Source organism: Sturnira hondurensis, unplaced genomic scaffold (assembly GCF_014824575.4).
Source record: "Sturnira hondurensis isolate 20B ecotype Veracruz unplaced genomic scaffold, ASM1482457v3 Scaffold0011291, whole genome shotgun sequence".
NCBI lineage: Eukaryota > Metazoa > Chordata > Mammalia > Chiroptera > Phyllostomidae > Sturnira > Sturnira hondurensis.
In genome coordinates this window covers 4,414,459-4,430,982 of record NW_028083922.1, presented here as the reverse complement: position 1 = coordinate 4,430,982, position 16,524 = coordinate 4,414,459, and the positions used below count along the sequence as shown (strand labels likewise).

At 40.7% G+C, this 16,524-nt stretch overlaps 1 protein-coding gene across 3 annotated transcripts in view; it reads left to right on the top strand.

Moving 5' to 3' along the window:
- The first annotated feature begins 316 nt into the window (after window positions 1–316).
- The window catches only part of KLHL32 (kelch like family member 32), a 188,341-nt gene continuing 172,133 nt past the window's right edge, over window positions 317–16,524 (top strand). For all 3 annotated transcript variants that reach the window (XR_005068474.1, XM_037059738.1, XM_037059737.1), the window contains exon 1: window positions 317–674. The gene's annotated coding sequence lies outside the window, so the exon portion shown is untranslated. The remainder of the gene's footprint in view (window positions 675–16,524) is intronic.

Below are 16,524 nucleotides of genomic sequence, written 5' to 3'. Positions count from 1 at the left end.
GGGAGCAGAAAGCCTGGTTTTCTGGGTCATGGCCAGAGGGGCCTCAGCTGAAGCTGCACATGAAGACTTAGCGTCCCCCAGGACAGGTGCCTGAGAACCAGAACTAGAGTGGGCGGAGGAAAGGGACTTCCGGGGAGAGCGGGCGCGCGCCCCGGCTTGCCGCCGGCGGGTATCGGGGGAGGGATGTGTGGCGTGCGCGCCTCCCCGGAGGCGGGGTTGGGCAGGGACGCGTGCGCGCGGGCTCGCGGGCGGAGGGCGCGGGGGCGTGCGTGCGTGCTAGCTCGCCCGAGGCGGGAGGGGTGGAGCCTCTTGGCCGTCTGAGCCCTCCTCGGGGTCCGCCGAAGTGCGTCTCTAAACTGACGCGGCTGCGGTGGGGGTGGCTGGAGAGAGGAGGACGCACCACCAGCAGAGCTGGCTGCTGCAGTTTCTTTACTAGGAAACACCATTTCCCCGCGGGAGCGTCCGGGAGCGCGCAAGTACACACACACACTCACAGACCCGCGCTGCCCGCTTCTTCTTCACAACTGCATCCCCAAACTGGCAGAGCAAAGCCACTGCGGTTTTTCTTAACCTCATCATCTTGGGGCGAATCAGAGCCATTGTGTATCTGGGAAAGCCCGGTGCCTGCGTTGCCGCCTCGGGTACATAACCCAGCAGAACACTCACCCCATCGGGTAAGTCAGTTTCTCTCCTTGTAACCTGTTCGGGATCGATGCCTGCAGACCAGAGGGAGACGGTGAGAAGATGCAGGTGCGCCAGTGGGGTGAGACCAAGTTGATTGAAATTTCAGGGGCATGCAGTGTCTTCTAGCTTCGTCCAGCTGGAGCAAGTACTACTCCCTATTACTTATTCTACCTAACCCTGAAGTTGCTACCCACCTCTCCCCTTCCCTCAGCCCAAGATATATTGTGCTTCTCGGTTGTCAAGGAGACTTGCTTAAACATCAGCCTTGGGACATCTATTGAAAGAACTGGTTTCTTCAATGGTGCTGTTATTTATTTTAGTATTTTAAATAAAAAAATACACGGAGGACCATGTGGTAATTGGGCATTCGTTGATCTGTATTCAGGTGTCGATTTCATTCAACTTCAAGCGGTAACTGCACCATATGGTTTTAAAAAGATTGGTCAGATGAATTAATTTTTAACCGATGTGTTTTGAATCATAAATTACTCCCATTTTGGTGACCTTATAAAGAAAAGATGATTTCAATTAAAATCCTTTCTTTTTCTCTGTTTCCACATTATATTTTGCAGTTCATTCAGGTGTGATTATCTTAACATTGAAAGCAGAAGATGACTCAGTCGTGGCTCACCACACAAGGATGATCCTCTGTTGTAAACTGACCAGAATAGGAATACATATGTGACATTTCTAATGGAAGGAGATAGCAGTCATAACATACATCGTGGCTAACATTTCTATATCCGCTGCATTGTTACTTTAGTGCAGCTCTCTGCAGCTCTTCCCATTTCTGAGATTGTTTTTCTTTCAAGTATCTTACTGATTTTTTGACATATATCTATATGTAGATAGATAAAGATATCAAATGTGTACCATGGCTTAATACTCTAGATTCTAAGTTTTTGGAGCTCATGTTAAAACATAGAGAGGAAGGATGCACAGAGAAAGCTTCATAGATCCTGTTGGTTATTTTCTGATGGATTGGGTCCTTTTCCGGAGCATGGAGTGAGGCCTAAGAAGGAGGCCAGTGCTCTAATCTCACAGGATCCCCTTATTGCTGGGCTGTCAGATTTACCTTAAAGCCTCAGGTGCCTAGTGGGTGAACTCTTAACACAGCATTTGAAAGGGTCAGCAATCTGGTAATTACACTTTGCGCTGATTTTATATATTTATCACAAACAGAAATGACCTAGTAAAGATCCAGTGGCATTCAGCATTCATTTTGTTTTCCTTTGATATTGTTCATCTTTCCTACCTTTTACTAAATAACACTAGGAAGTATATAAAAATCTTTTTATTGAGACTTTAAACTGTGTCACACAGAGTGTAATAATATGAGGATCAAGGAAGCCAATTACAACTGCGGTAGGTACAGGAGATTTTTGCAACTGAAAGGGAGCTGGGAAGTGAATAGTGGCAAACATTTTACATTACAGTTTACAAAGTACTTTTTGTGTATCCCCATTTTAATCCCATAACAACCTTGTGAGGTCAAGGAATTATGTTTGTTTAAAAGCAGAGGGACCTGAAACTCATAGTTTGCTGAAGGCCACAGAGCTAGTGAAGGGGAATCCCTTTTAAGATCCCAGCTCTTTGCCTTTAAAAATGTCTGTATGTGTATTTCCAGTGTGTGCACAAGTCTGACAGGTGAGAGGGTGGAGTGGAGCATCCTGGAGGGAGACCTGTGGGAGACAGGGGCCTGCGGATTGTGGCTTCTAGAAAGCGAAAACCACTGTAAAGGGGGCGACTCCTACTATAACTGATTGTTGCCACAATTCTAAAAATTCTTGTTCAGGAAAAAACCCCCAAGTTTCCAGAATTTTTAGGGTGACATGCCCTTAATGTTCAAAGCTGTAAGGACCCCATTATAAGTGTATCTGGGCCACATGTGGCATGCCAGTTTGCAGTTCATAACTACTGAGGTTTCATTCATTTCTAAACTGTTTTCTCTAATAAAATATGGATGTGAACAAATGCATCCGTCATTTTAAGAGTGATGAAGGGTTTCAGATTTTGAAACTGAAATCTGTAAAAGAAGATTCACCTCTTCCTTCACTAAACAGTTGGAAGTTTGTTCTCGGAGGGTGCCTAGGTCCTCCAGCTCACACCTCAGAGAGAGTAGGAGAGCAGGAAGTGCTCCAAAGCAGGCACTTTGAATGTGGTGAAACAGGAGCGTTTACAGTTTAAAACTTCTTATGTTTCTGGCTTAATGTTTGTTCTGGGCATAAGTCTAAATAAAGTATAGAAAGAGTCCATTGAAGGAAGAGATGGAATAAAAAGTTGGTCAGAAAAAAGGAGCATCCTGAACCTTTCAGTAAAAAATTCTTGTTAAGGGTGTAGGTGGTTAATAGCCACCACAGGATACTGCAGCATTCCAGAAGAACAAAAACATAAATGGAAACTCAAAGGGACATTCATTCCAGGACCCTGGCAGAGAAAATTCTGTTTACTCCTTATAATCTTTAATGAAACAAATACCTGTTAAGTAGCTGCCACTTCCTCATATGTCTGCTAAAGCTGTAGAGAGGTCAGTAGATTTCTCTGAGGCATACCTGGTAGTCAGAAAGGAGTGTTATTTTACATTATTTCTTTTGTGGGTCCAAAGAGGTATCATTAAGAAAAAAAAGCCACGATTTGGACAAGGACTTCTAATAGTTCTGTTATTCTAAAAGCATCCTGTAAAAGATGCTTTAGTAGTAAATAAATGCATTTCAGTTTTTAAGTCATGCAACTGTTGCACCCCTAGAAAGGAGCCATTGAGATGTTAGTCAGTAAGAATGGGAGGAAGTCCTGGCCGAGTGCCCGGGAGGTAACATCTCTGTCCTGGAGGATTCAGACCAAACGCACATCCTGCTCCCGCAGCTTCCAGTTTTCCAGCCCCTTCTGCATACAAGCTACTTTCCACGTTGTCTTCACAACACCCCTTTAAGTGGGCATCTTATTTCCATTTTACAGGTAAAGAACCCAAGGCTAGGTGAAGTTAAACTGGATCAATGAAGAAAAACTTTAAACCTAAGCAGCTTCTCTCGCTTTACATACATCCTTCTCTACCAGTTTATCTAATAGAGGTTATATATATATATATATATATATATATATATATATATATACATACATACATATATATATATATACACACACATACATACATATATATATATACACACATACATATATATATATATATAATTGTGATTTCAAGGCAGTTGTGTGTTAAATGATATAATGCATATGCAATATTCCATAAAACAATACAGGAAAACATTTAAAAAATACTCTGTGGAGATCTGGTAAGTCTTGGGTAGGAGGATTAGTGCTGGACTTGGGTGGCTGAGTCTGATGCTAATAAGTGATCCTTTTAGCTATGAGAAGCACTGCTAGACAATCGGTTGAAAATGTCAATTGAGAGGATAATGCACATACCTGCTATTGATGAGCTCATCACCGTAGCTGAAGGGATGACCAGACTGTGGGAAGAAACATGGACTCCAAGGTGAAGTGCAGCACAAGATGGAACTGAGGGTGTGAGTGTGCGGGGGGGAGAACAACAGCTGGTAAAGGACACTAGGAGGGGAGCTGTAGGCGCAGGAAAATCTGGAGAGTATAGTATGGATTCATCTAAAAGACTGAAAATAAGTAGGGGATGAGCCCAGTGTTGTATTCTTTATGCAGAGTCTGATATACAGTAAATACTCATGACCTATTATTGTGTGCCTATATTCTTAACATCCAACATCTGGCATGTAATTTCCTCTTTTTTAAATCCTTACCAGAGAGTATATTTATTGATTTTAGAGAGAGAAGGTGGGAGAGAAAGAGAGAGAAAGAGCAATCAGTTGCTTGCCTTATATGCCCCGACTGGGGATTGAACCCACCACCTAGGTATGTGCCCTGACTGGGAATTGAACCTGCAACCTTTTGGTGCACTAAATGATGCTCCAACCAGCTAATCCACCTGGCCACAGCTAATGTCCTTTTTTTGATAACAGTTTTCTGTGGAAAGGAAGCCTACATATATATTTTACATGGATTCAGTGGAATGGACAAATATCTGCATTTTCAAAAATGGGGAAGGAGATTCTGTAAATCAGATGAAAAAGGAACAATGTATCAGTGCAAACATTTCCTTTTGTGGGGCCATAGACTTTAAGATTAGGGAGGCTCTTCCACGTAGAGGTTTTAATGTTAGATGCACTGTTGATGATGTCCCACATCTGTGGGATGAGTGAGGAGAAATGTAAGCTGTGTGTTAGCCATTTGAAAATCTGTGCTTAAACCCAGAGGAGGCTTTGGTAACAGATAAATGGACTCTACTCTTGGTCCTGACTGAATCCGCATTCTTGTTACCTGAATGGAAATGTGAAAAAAAACGTGACAAGCAAGTGGAAGTTAGGCTTGTATTCAAGTACTACATGGGCAATGACTGGTTTGGAGAGCTACCTGTTAGAATGGTAGGCGCAGGTAATGGGGTGAAATAAAGCAGGAAACGTGGTAGAGCTAGCTGGAGTCCAGCACTGATGACAGTTGGTAGGACAGGAGTTTTCTTTAAAGTTGGAGGGATTTTAATTCCCACTGGGTACAGTATAGTAGTCCCCCACTTTCCACAGTTTCAGTTTCCACAGTTTCAGTTACCTGTGGTCAACCACAGCTCAGAAACGTTAAATGGAAAATTCCAGAAATAAACCTTTCGCAAGTTTTATATTATGCGCCATTCTGAGCAGTGCGAAGAAATCTTGCACTTCCCCACTCCATTCCTCCCGGGACGTGAATCATCCCTTTGTTCGGTGAATCCAGACTGTATGTGCTACCTGCCTATCAGTTGCTTCGTAGCTGTCTCTGCTGTCAGATCAACTGTCAGGGTAACCCACTGCTAGTGTTCAGGTAACCCTTCTTTTACTGAGTAATGACCCAAAAACACACGAGTAGTGACGGTGGCAATTTGGCTACGCCGAAGGGGAGCTATAAAGCGCTTCCTTTAAGGGAAAAGGTGAGCACAGTAAAATAAGCTATTCTGAGAGATGACATTCACATAACTTTTACTACAGTATATTGTTAAAATTGTTCTATTTTATTCTTAGTTGTTAATCTCTTGCTGTTCCTAAATTAGAAATTAAACTTTATCATAGATACGTATGTATAAGAAAAAAATATAGTACACATAGGGTTTGGTACTGTATGAGGTTTCAGGTGTCTACCAAGAGTCTTGCAGCGAGTCCTCTGTGGATGAAAGGGTACTGTTACATAAGCCAACACGATGATTTGCTCTTCACAGATACATTGGGCAAGTGATGGGAAACATTAGGAACAAAGATGTAAGGAGCCCATCTCTCTTTGGTGACAGTGGAGACAGACCTACCTGGTTATGTCTCTGTGTCAGGCAGTGCCCTAGTTCCCCCTTTCTTGTCCCTGTACCACTGGCTCATGTTATTTCAGAATTTCTTCCAGTTTGAAAAGTAGAACTTGAGAATTCATCCTAGAACATCTTGCTTTCCCTCTTATTGGGAAGTAATAGATGGAATTCACTTTGTCTACCTTTTCCCCGGTTTCGCCATTTCCGATCAGGTCCTTCACCCCCATGCCCTCTGGCTGGGGTCTTTCCCCTGAAGAGGTGGAGGAAGCACTCAACTTTCTTCCTGCGTCTTCCGTTCTGGCATGGTCACTATGCACATGGCAGTGCCTTACTGCATTTAATTTAACTTGATTTAGACATATGGCACTATAAATTTTGGTGAGATTTTAAAAAGAACTGTGATTTAAAAAAATAACAGTTTTGCAAACTTGACTTGGATTCGGATTCGTTCCACATATGGCAAAGCACTGAAAGCTGTAAGGTTGTCTAAAATAGTTTTGCAAGATTGAAATTGCCAACCTGATAAGATGATTTTTAAATGAAGAAGGAAAATCTTTGGCAGTTTTCATAGACTCTTGACTTTCTCCTCCGTGTTTATTTGAGGCATAATATATGCTACTTTTCATGCCAGATGAACCGGTTCCAGTGTGAAGCAGGGCTCCCCCCACCTCCCCCAGTGCAGCCGGTTTGGCACACAGGGTATTGATGGCATAAGTAGTTTGATCCTGGCTGATGGTTCCCGTGGGAACACATTCAGTGCTAATGGATCAGACACCAATCACAGGGGAGGAGGCATTTTGCAATTTTTTATGACTCCAGTTCTTGGACCTTATTGTAAATGATCACTTAGGAGCCTTGTTATTTGTGAGTCTTAGTTCTTCACTTGTATGTGCAAGGTAGTGTGCCACAGCCAAAAGAACATGAGCCTGGGGCCCGGGTTTGGATACTAAATCTGATGCCTTTGCCTTGTTACTCACTGTCTAGTCACATATCCCCTCTAGGTCTCCTTTTTCTTACCTGTGAAATGGAATTCTATTACCTAGATTATAGGGCTATTCTGAGATTAAATAAGAAAACATCTAGCACGGTACCCAATGTGTAATAAAATTTCAGTACCTACTAATTCCTTCCCTTTTCCTCTCCTCTCCTACCTTTGCCTTCCTCAAAATGAGGGTACAGTTCACTTAAATTTTGTGCACCATGTAAAGTGTCTTCATCCAGTGTGTTAGCCTTAGAGAGGAGCTAGCCTCTTCCTGTAACACAGCTTGAGTGAGCAGTGGGCTGCTTGAGTGGACTGTCCTGGGGGGAGGGGTACATGTATTGGGGTTATTGGTGTTGCCTTGCTCGCAAGCCACTGCCTCTTTTTTTTTGTAGTACCTCGTGCCACAGCCTGTGCACAAGGAAAAGAGGCAGGGTCAATTTACCCCTGCCTAGGCAGCCCGATGGGGCTCCATTATAGAATGTCTTCAGGGTCCCCATCTGTATAAGGCACAGAGTGGCCCCTTGTGTCTCCTGTGGATTAATAGGGGACAGTACCTATTAATAGGTACTGATAGCTATCAGTCTGTAACTGCAGCACCAAGTACCTAGCAGTTACAGACCTCCTAGCATTTCTGTGAGGTCAAGTTCTAGTTGCCTGCATCTGTCTAGACAATTAGGGGTTTCCCTTCATGCTGAATTGTGTAGATTCTATGAAAAGGTGAAGAGCTCACCATGCTCAAAGGAAAAACTCCTCAAATTCACTTTCAAGTCAGAGTGGATTAAAGTCTTCCCAGAGGGAACACTTTCTTAGTTAAATCTAGTGTTTTTATTTTTATTTTTTCCCACACCACTATCTGTCTTGTGCTCCACCCCTGACAAGCAACTCTTTGCCTTCACAAGTGGCAGAGTGATTTTGATGCTTTTTAAAATGTTGTTTGGGTCTCTGGTGACCAAGGAGTGCAGATGAGTTAGTGTGTTTTAACTTTTCTGAAGGTCACCCTCCCAGCTCCCGGGCTTGGGTAATCCAGACAGCAGTGGGAATGCTGGCTGTCCACCATACTGGTGACTGTTGTAGTAGTGATGACAAGGAACATTTATAGGAAGGTAGCTTGAACAGGACATTTTAGGAACCCATATACCAAGCTAAGTTCTGTTTCTATATAATTCATAATGTAAATTACAAAGCACATCCTTACAGAAAATACTACTTCTTGGGTGGTAACTGTGCTATGGATTGTATATACTTATGTATATGTATGTATGTATTCATATATATGTGTGTGTGTTTATTTCAGTGTTTCTTTAAATGTGCTGTGATTTAATAAGTTAGATGTAGTTTTAGTAGTTATTGAGTGAAATATTTTTGATACCTACAATAAGAAAGTCTTAGGGAATTGGTGATCCTCTGTCAAATTTGTGATCCTCTGTCAAAGTCAGAATATTCTTTACCTTCCATGAATCTAGAAGAGAATATAGCAAAAAAGGGGGGGGCTCATTATGTAATGTACATGTATTAATTATAGTGAGGTGTGAATACTCCAATGAAAAATATGGTGACCAAGATGAAGTCAATCCTATATCTCGTGTTTGTCTCCAATTTACAGACCAGCAAAGTTACAAAATCATGATCCCGAAGGGAAGAAAGCCTGCTTAAATATGAGTGTATTTTCAACCACTGCATGAGATCTGTGGTTATTGTTCTAGACATTTATGTTCAGAATTGAGGTAGATATCTGAATAGAAGAGATTTATTTTGATAGAGTCTCTCTTTGACATTTCCTGACAGGAGACATTTAAAAAAATACTGTTTTCGTGATAGGCAGTAGTGTAGATAAATTCCAGTAAGCCTGTGGCTGCGAAGATTCACTAGTCTTTCCGACACTGATGTCCTTGAGCTGATATGGCCGATTGCTTCTTTGAGAATTCAGAGCCTAAAGAAATATGAAATGAAAGTTTTGGTCTTCCTCTTCTGTGAAAACATTAATTACCTACAATACAGCTTATCTTCTTTAGCTTTGGGTCACAAGACTATAATTTCTTAAAGGTCTTTAATAATCACCTACAGATAGGGCTTCCTAGTTCATCAAATGTCATCTGAGAAACCCATACACAGCCTTCAGGCCTTTCTACACACATGTAAGTTGTTTTTTCCTCAAATCCTCATTTGTGAATCTTAGTGTCATCTGCAGGGTTTTACGATAAATTTCCCTTCTCTGGCCTTGTAATCTCTTGTGTAGTTATCATTGTTTTATTTCTGTGTTTCATGTTGTTCTGTCAGTATTTATCACCAGAAGCCTGCAGTTAATTTATTGTCATTACATTAGATTAAAATGAAGTGCTAATATACTTGATGTATGTAATTGTCAACAGGTTTGAAGATGTGGCTGTAATTCTTTCCCAGCATACTCTGTCCTTGTGGCCGAATGTTGGGTGAACCTGGACTTGGGGCGGGAGGAGTTTGGTACATGGTTTAACTGTGTAGTAGCCGCAGCTCAACCCATTGAAAATGAGGACATACTTTTACCCCTGGACCTAATGGGGCATGACATTCTATGACGCTCTAAATATGTGCTTTAATTACTTTATTTTTATTTTTGGTCACAGTATTCTTGGGATTCCTGTATATGTTCCTCTTTTTGGAAAATGATATCCTGTGATTGCTTCTGAATTTTGTTACCATTATTCTTTCTGTGCAAACTTGCAATGCTTCAGTCAGCAGCTATTGGTGTACCATTCCTTTCTCTGATGAGCAGACAGAGGCAAAGGTGTAAGGGGACCTCTTGCATGTAAATATTAAGAGAGCCTGCTTCAAGGGTTGGATCTAGTGTTGATCAAGATATTTAGGAAACCTGCATCTCACCAATTCAAGAACTTTTAAAGTATCAGGTGCCTCTCTTCTTCTTAGCTGGAGTCTCCTGGTTGACCTCAGGGATGGGAATGTGTTGAGAGTTGCAGGACAGGCTCTGCCTATGTGGTAGCACAGCCCCTCACAGCATCTCAGCCTGGGAAGAGGATCCTCCCGGGAGCCAGCCACTTTTCCTCCCTGGCTGACTTCCAGGCTTCCTAAGAGTAGTGCCAGAGTTGATAAGACCTTTTCCGAAGGTGGCTCCCACCTGTGCTTTCTTGGGGCACAGAGCAGAATTGAAAAAAAACCCATCGCTGGTTACATTTCTGTGGGGTAAAGGGAGACTGGGGGAGGGCACAGTGAGGTGAATTGGGAGGGCAGGAGCGATCGGGTCAGATTTCTCCTGTTTCCAGCTCTGCCAGTGGGGGAGGTGGTGGTGGCGTGCTTTCAGAACTCTGTGCTTAAGTCTTCCTCTCTATAAACTGGGATTACATTAAGATTCATGAGAATAAAATAAGACGTTTTTTAAATGCTCTGTTTATATTCAAAGTGCTCTGTTACTGCTTTTGATTGGCCGTGCAGGAATCTTGCTTTAGAAGATTGTATATCCTGGGAACTGGCTTTAAAAAAATCATATATTATCAGCCCAGTCCAGAGGTTTGCAACCAGGCTGACCCTCAGAATGCCCTTGGAACTCTTTTTAAAATATGTATTTCCAAAGCCTCTGTAATTAACGTGTTGGAATCTGCATTGGCGCTGAGCTGCAGTGCACTACAGAACCTTAATTTGGGAGCCATGGGTCTGGATCTCAGTGACCTGCTCACACTCAGCTTCTTATTGCTACCTCCCAAGGACAAGCTGTGCCACCTGGTTCTGGGCCTCAACTTTCTTATCATTTACGCTTAACAAAAAATAGCAAGTCACATCAGTTCTGAGGTCACACAGTTCTCTGGACACTCAGAGGACATTGAAACATTGCAGGCAATTCTTTACTAACCAGGTGCCCTGTCTGGAGAGATGTGGTGATGTGTGATTAACATCTTCACTACTGAAACAGAAGTTAGGATTTTCCACTTAGATTTTTGTACAACTCTCAGGTGGATTGCTGTAGAGAGCATCTTTATAAATGTCCTCATTGTGTTGTCTAATATTGAAGTAGGTTGATTAAAAATGTGCATTTTGTATAAAATAAAATCGGATGCTTTTTATCTTATACCTTGTTTTTAGATTAAGTGCATTGATGGCGATTGTGTGGTATTATATAAGCCAACTGGAGAATGCTATTTCTATTGTGGATGAAATGTTATGAGTCATTGATTAATAGGTCAGTAGTGAACTGCCACAGAAAACTGTAGATCTTTGTGGCCTAGTATAGATTCTGGGAAAAGAGAAGGTACAGTTTGAATTGTCATTTACTCTTTATTTTGGGGAGGGTTCAGAATGTGCTTGGCAGGTGTTTAATAGACTTTGACATTTAATACTCTGTCCTTAGAGATTGGCTGACACAGAGTGTGACTCTGTGTGTATGCATCTTTTATGTCTGAGGGGAATTTGATGACTTTCTAAACTATCATGGTCTTAAAGCATCAAAACAGTTGAATCTTAGGCATTTGGAGAACATATACAAATGTTAAGCACCAGTATATAGATAAGGAGAAAAAGAGACTTTGTCATTATCGAGACTTTGTGAAATTATAAATAAATTTTAGACATGTTTGAAAATAATCAGTTATGTGTGGCAAGGATGTTGCCTAGTTATACCTTTAAGAGAAGTTGTTTTGAGGTGTGTATGTGAGAGAAGGGTGGATAGCATACTTACATTTATTTGTCCCCGATAATTTATTCATTACTATGACTGTTGTGATGGTGCCTCTGATAATGTGTCAGGTACAAGCAGCGTAATTTCTTGAAGGAAAGATTGGCTGCTGGAGGACCTTTTAAAAAAATTTTAATGCTTGGGGATATTTTTGAGTTGAAGAAAAAGTCTTTTGACCTAAAGAATGACCATTTCAGAACTGGAATTGTTTTAATTGAGTTACCTTTTCCTCCCTAGAAAATCAGTTGAAATGCTGTGTTTAGAAGTTTGCTTAATTAAAGTTAGGACATACTTTCCTGCCTTTTATGTCAGGGACAGAAAAAGAGGTAAATGGAGAAAGAGAGAGAGATAGAGAGGGGAAAGAGAGGGGGTAAAGATAACTACAAAATTGGAACAGCTAGTTTTGAGGCTGCAGCTTCAATTAGCTGGTTAGCACTTGGCCAGTCTGCCAAAATCATCTTTTTGTCCATCTGTGCCAAATTATAGGAAGTAATGGCCTTGGGCACAGCTGCTGAGTTTAATGTGTATTTCTAACTCATGAATTAATGATAATGATCACATAGAGAAGTCTGGTGACCATATGTACAGAACAAATAGATAACCAAATACACACATATAGATATAGAAGTATAAGAAAGCAAATCTGTATTTTGCATTGTGAAATGAAAGTATGTATTATTTAAATCTCCAGATAGGAATTTAACCTTTCTACCCTCATGTCTTTTTAGTAGCTTTTCCTAAGAAGTAATAATTACCAAGAAGGATTGACCTTGACTTTTGGCACTTCTTTGTGGTGCTTCATGCTCGGAGATTTCACTTTGACATTGGTATTTTTATAGGAGGTGGATTTCATTAATATGTACCAACACCCACTGATTGGATTGGATCTTTTCCCAGGTCGGCTGGTCCCTTTAAGTAGAATCACTCAGGGATGAGTGACTGCCATTTGGTTTCACTGTACTTTTTTTTGGTTAACTTGGACCAGCTGTAGGACCTTTCCAGGCAGGTTAAATCTAATGTCATAGAAGGATCATTGAGGAGTTACAAGAGTATAAGCTGTTCAGTAGTCACAAGGATTAAAAAGAATGTCAAGAATCAGGATTTTAAATAAAATTTTCTACATTTTGTCCTAGCTGGTGTGGCTCAGTGGATTGAGGGTCAGCCTGCAAAGCAAGGGGCCACTGGTTGACTCCAGTCAGGGCACATGGCTCAGTGGTGGGCCAGGTCCCCAGTGGGGGCACATGAGAGGCAACCGCACATTGATGTTTCTCTTCCTCTCTCCCTCCCTTCCCCTCTAAAAATAAATAAATATTTATTTTTTTCTATGTTTTGCATTGTCTATTCATTTCTAATGAATGTATTTGAGGGAAACCTACCTTACAGAGTAGTCGATAGTTAAAAGAAAGTCACCAAATTTTTGTGCAGTGATTTTGGCATATATAATATAACTGAGGGGCAAGTCCTCCATACATACTTTTTAATTTTTCTTTCTCGAAGCCTGCCTCATGCATAGCTTCCCTATCTTTTGTTGCTCAGGATGCAAACCTTGGAGTCATCTTGGAGTCATTCTGTTCTCTCACAAGTCACATCCAAGCAGTCAGGAAGTTGTGTAGCTTCAAAGTATATGCAGAATTGGATCCTTTCTCACCACCCTGAGCTGCCACCCTTGTCTCAGTCAGTGTCACCTCTTGTTTAAATTGATGCAGCGGATCCCCACCTGGTCTCCTTGGCCTCCCATACATTCTTTTCAATACAGCAGCCAGAGGGGTCTTTTTAAAACCAGAGTTAGGTCACCTTACTCTTTTTCTCAAAACTATAGTAGCTTCCATCTCAACAACACTATTGACATGATCTTTTCAGAAATGGGTAGCAGTTTTATATACCGATAATGAACTATCAGAAAAAGACATTAAGAAAACAATTCCATTTACTACTGCAGCAAAAAATAAGATATCTAGGAATAAATTGAACCAAGGAAGTGAAAGTCCTGAACTTCAAAGATTTATTAGATATTGAAGAAAAGAAAATGAAGAAGATACAAATAAGTGGAAGCATATTCCTGTGTTCATGATAGGAAGAATTAACATTAAAATGTACATACTACCTAAAGCAATCAATAGATTCAACACAATTCTTATTAAAATACCAATGGCATATCTCACAGATCTGTCACAAGTATTCCAAACATTTATACAGGACCACAAAAGACCCCTAACAGCCTCAGGAATCTTGAGACAGAAGAATAAAATTGGAGATATCACACTGCCTGAAATCAAACTATACTACAAGGCCATCAAAATCAAAACAACTTGCTACTAACACAAGAACAGGCATTTAGATCAATAGAACAGAATAGCATGCCCAGAAATAAATCTAGGCCTTTGTGGTTAGTTAATATTTGACAAAGGAGGCAAGAACATACAATAGGGTAAAGACAATCTCCTAAATAAATGGTGTTGAGAAAATTGGTCAGATACACGCAAAAAAAAAATGAAACTAGATCACCAACTTACACGATACACAAGAATAAACTCAAAGTGGATTAAAAACTTAAATGTAAGTACAAAACTGTAACAATCCTAGAAGAAAACTTAGGCAGTAAAATCTCAGACATTTCTCATAGCAATATTTTTGCAGGTAAATCTCCTTAGGCAAAGGAAAGAAAGGAAAAAAATAAACAAATGGGACTACATCAAACAAAAAGCTTCTACACAGCAAAAGAAACCATCAACAAATGAAAAGGAATGCACTGTATGGGAGAACATTCACCAGTGAATATCTATATTTCCAAACTATATTGGAAATATCTGTATTTCCAAACTATATAAAGAACTTATACAACTCAACACCAGAAAGACAAACAACCCAAGTGAAAAATGTGCAAAGGACCTGAATAGACACTTTTCCAAAGAGGACATACAAATGGCCAATAGACACATGAAAATATTCTCAGTATCATTAATCATCAGAGAGATGCAAATTACAAGCACAACGAGATCTCACCTCACATCTGTCGGAATGGCCGTCATCAATAAATCCAACACCAAGTGTCATTGAGGATGTGCAGCAAAGAGAGCCCTGGTGCACTGTTGGTGGGAATGCAGACTGGAGCAGTCACTGTGGAAAACAGTATGGAGTTTTCTAAAAAAATAAAAAACAGAACTGCTTTTTGACCAGTGATTCTACATCTGGGAATATCTGAGAAGTCTGATACACTAATATGAAAAAATATATGCACCCCTGTGTTCATTGCCGTGTTGTTTACAATCACCAAGATCTGCAAACCAAATATCCATCAGCAGATGAGTGTATAAAATCCCTGTGGTACAATCACACAATGGATTCTACTTGGCTGTAAAAAAAGTAAGGGAATCTTACTTTTTTGTGACAGCATGGATACACCTGGAGGTTTATGCTAAGTGGAATAAGCCAGTCAGAAGAAAGACAAATGCTATATGATCTTATATATATGGAAGCTAATGAACAAAATGGGAACAGAGGCATGGATACATGGAACGGATTGACAGATATACATGTGTGTGTGTATCTGTCATGAAGAAATATATATATATATATATATATATATATATATATATATAGACATATATATCTCACATAGACACAGACAACTGTGAAGATAGCCAGAGGAAAGGAGGGTGGGGGTAGGTGGAGGTGGGCAAAGGGGAAACACATGGGAATGGAAAGAGACTTGCTTAGGATGATGGACACTTGACACAACTACAGGTGGTTTGTTGAGTTGCCACCTATATGGTTTTTGAATCAATGGCACTCCAACAGATTCAATAAAAAATAATTAGCCATACTTAATTGCTTTAATATTTAAATTAGCTTCCTGAGTAACTGATTTTAATCAAATGAAACTATAGCTCCGAGCAACACATTTTATTAAGTAGAAAGGGTTGATATCAGGTGGTAATTGTAAAACAGTTCAGGTGAAGACTGGAGGCTGCGGCCAACTTTGTGTAACCCATGAAGGCCCCTCTTGCAAGCACATCCCGGGAAAGTGAACCCTTGGAAAGTACCTTCCCAGTCTGTGCCTCTGGAGCCCCTGTGGGGCCCCCTCCTGGACAAGGGAAACAAGATGGTACTGCTTAGTTGCTCTTTTTCTCTTTTACCCTTGACCAGTTTGCCTCACCTGCACAATGAGAAGACCACAGGGAAAATTTGCAACTCTTTTTCTACAGATCTCTTACTTTTCCTTTGGGGTGTGTGTGTGTGTGTGTGTGTGTGTNACTGGAGCAGTCACTGTGGAAAACAGTATGGAGTTTTCTAAAAAAATAAAAAACAGAACTGCTTTTTGACCAGTGATTCTACATCTGGGAATATCTGAGAAGTCTGATACACTAATATGAAAAAATATATGCACCCCTGTGTTCATTGCCGTGTTGTTTACAATCACCAAGATCTGCAAACCAAATATCCATCAGCAGATGAGTGTATAAAATCCCTGTGGTACAATTACACAATGGATTCTACTTGGCTGTAAAAAAAGTAAGGGAATCTTACTTTTTTGTGACAGCACGGATACACCTGGAGGTTTATGCTAAGTGGAATAAGCCAGTCAGAAGAAAGACAAATACTATATGATCTTATATATATGGAAGCTAATGAACAAAATGGGAACAGAGGCATGGATACATGGAACGGATTGACAGATATACATGTGTGTGTGTATCTGTCATGAAGAAATATATATAGAGAGACATATATATCTCACATAGACACAGACAACTGTGAAGATAGCCAGAGGGAAAGGAGGGTGGGGGTAGGTGGAGCTGGGCAAAGGGGAAACACATGGGAATGGAAAGAGACTTGCTCAGGATGATG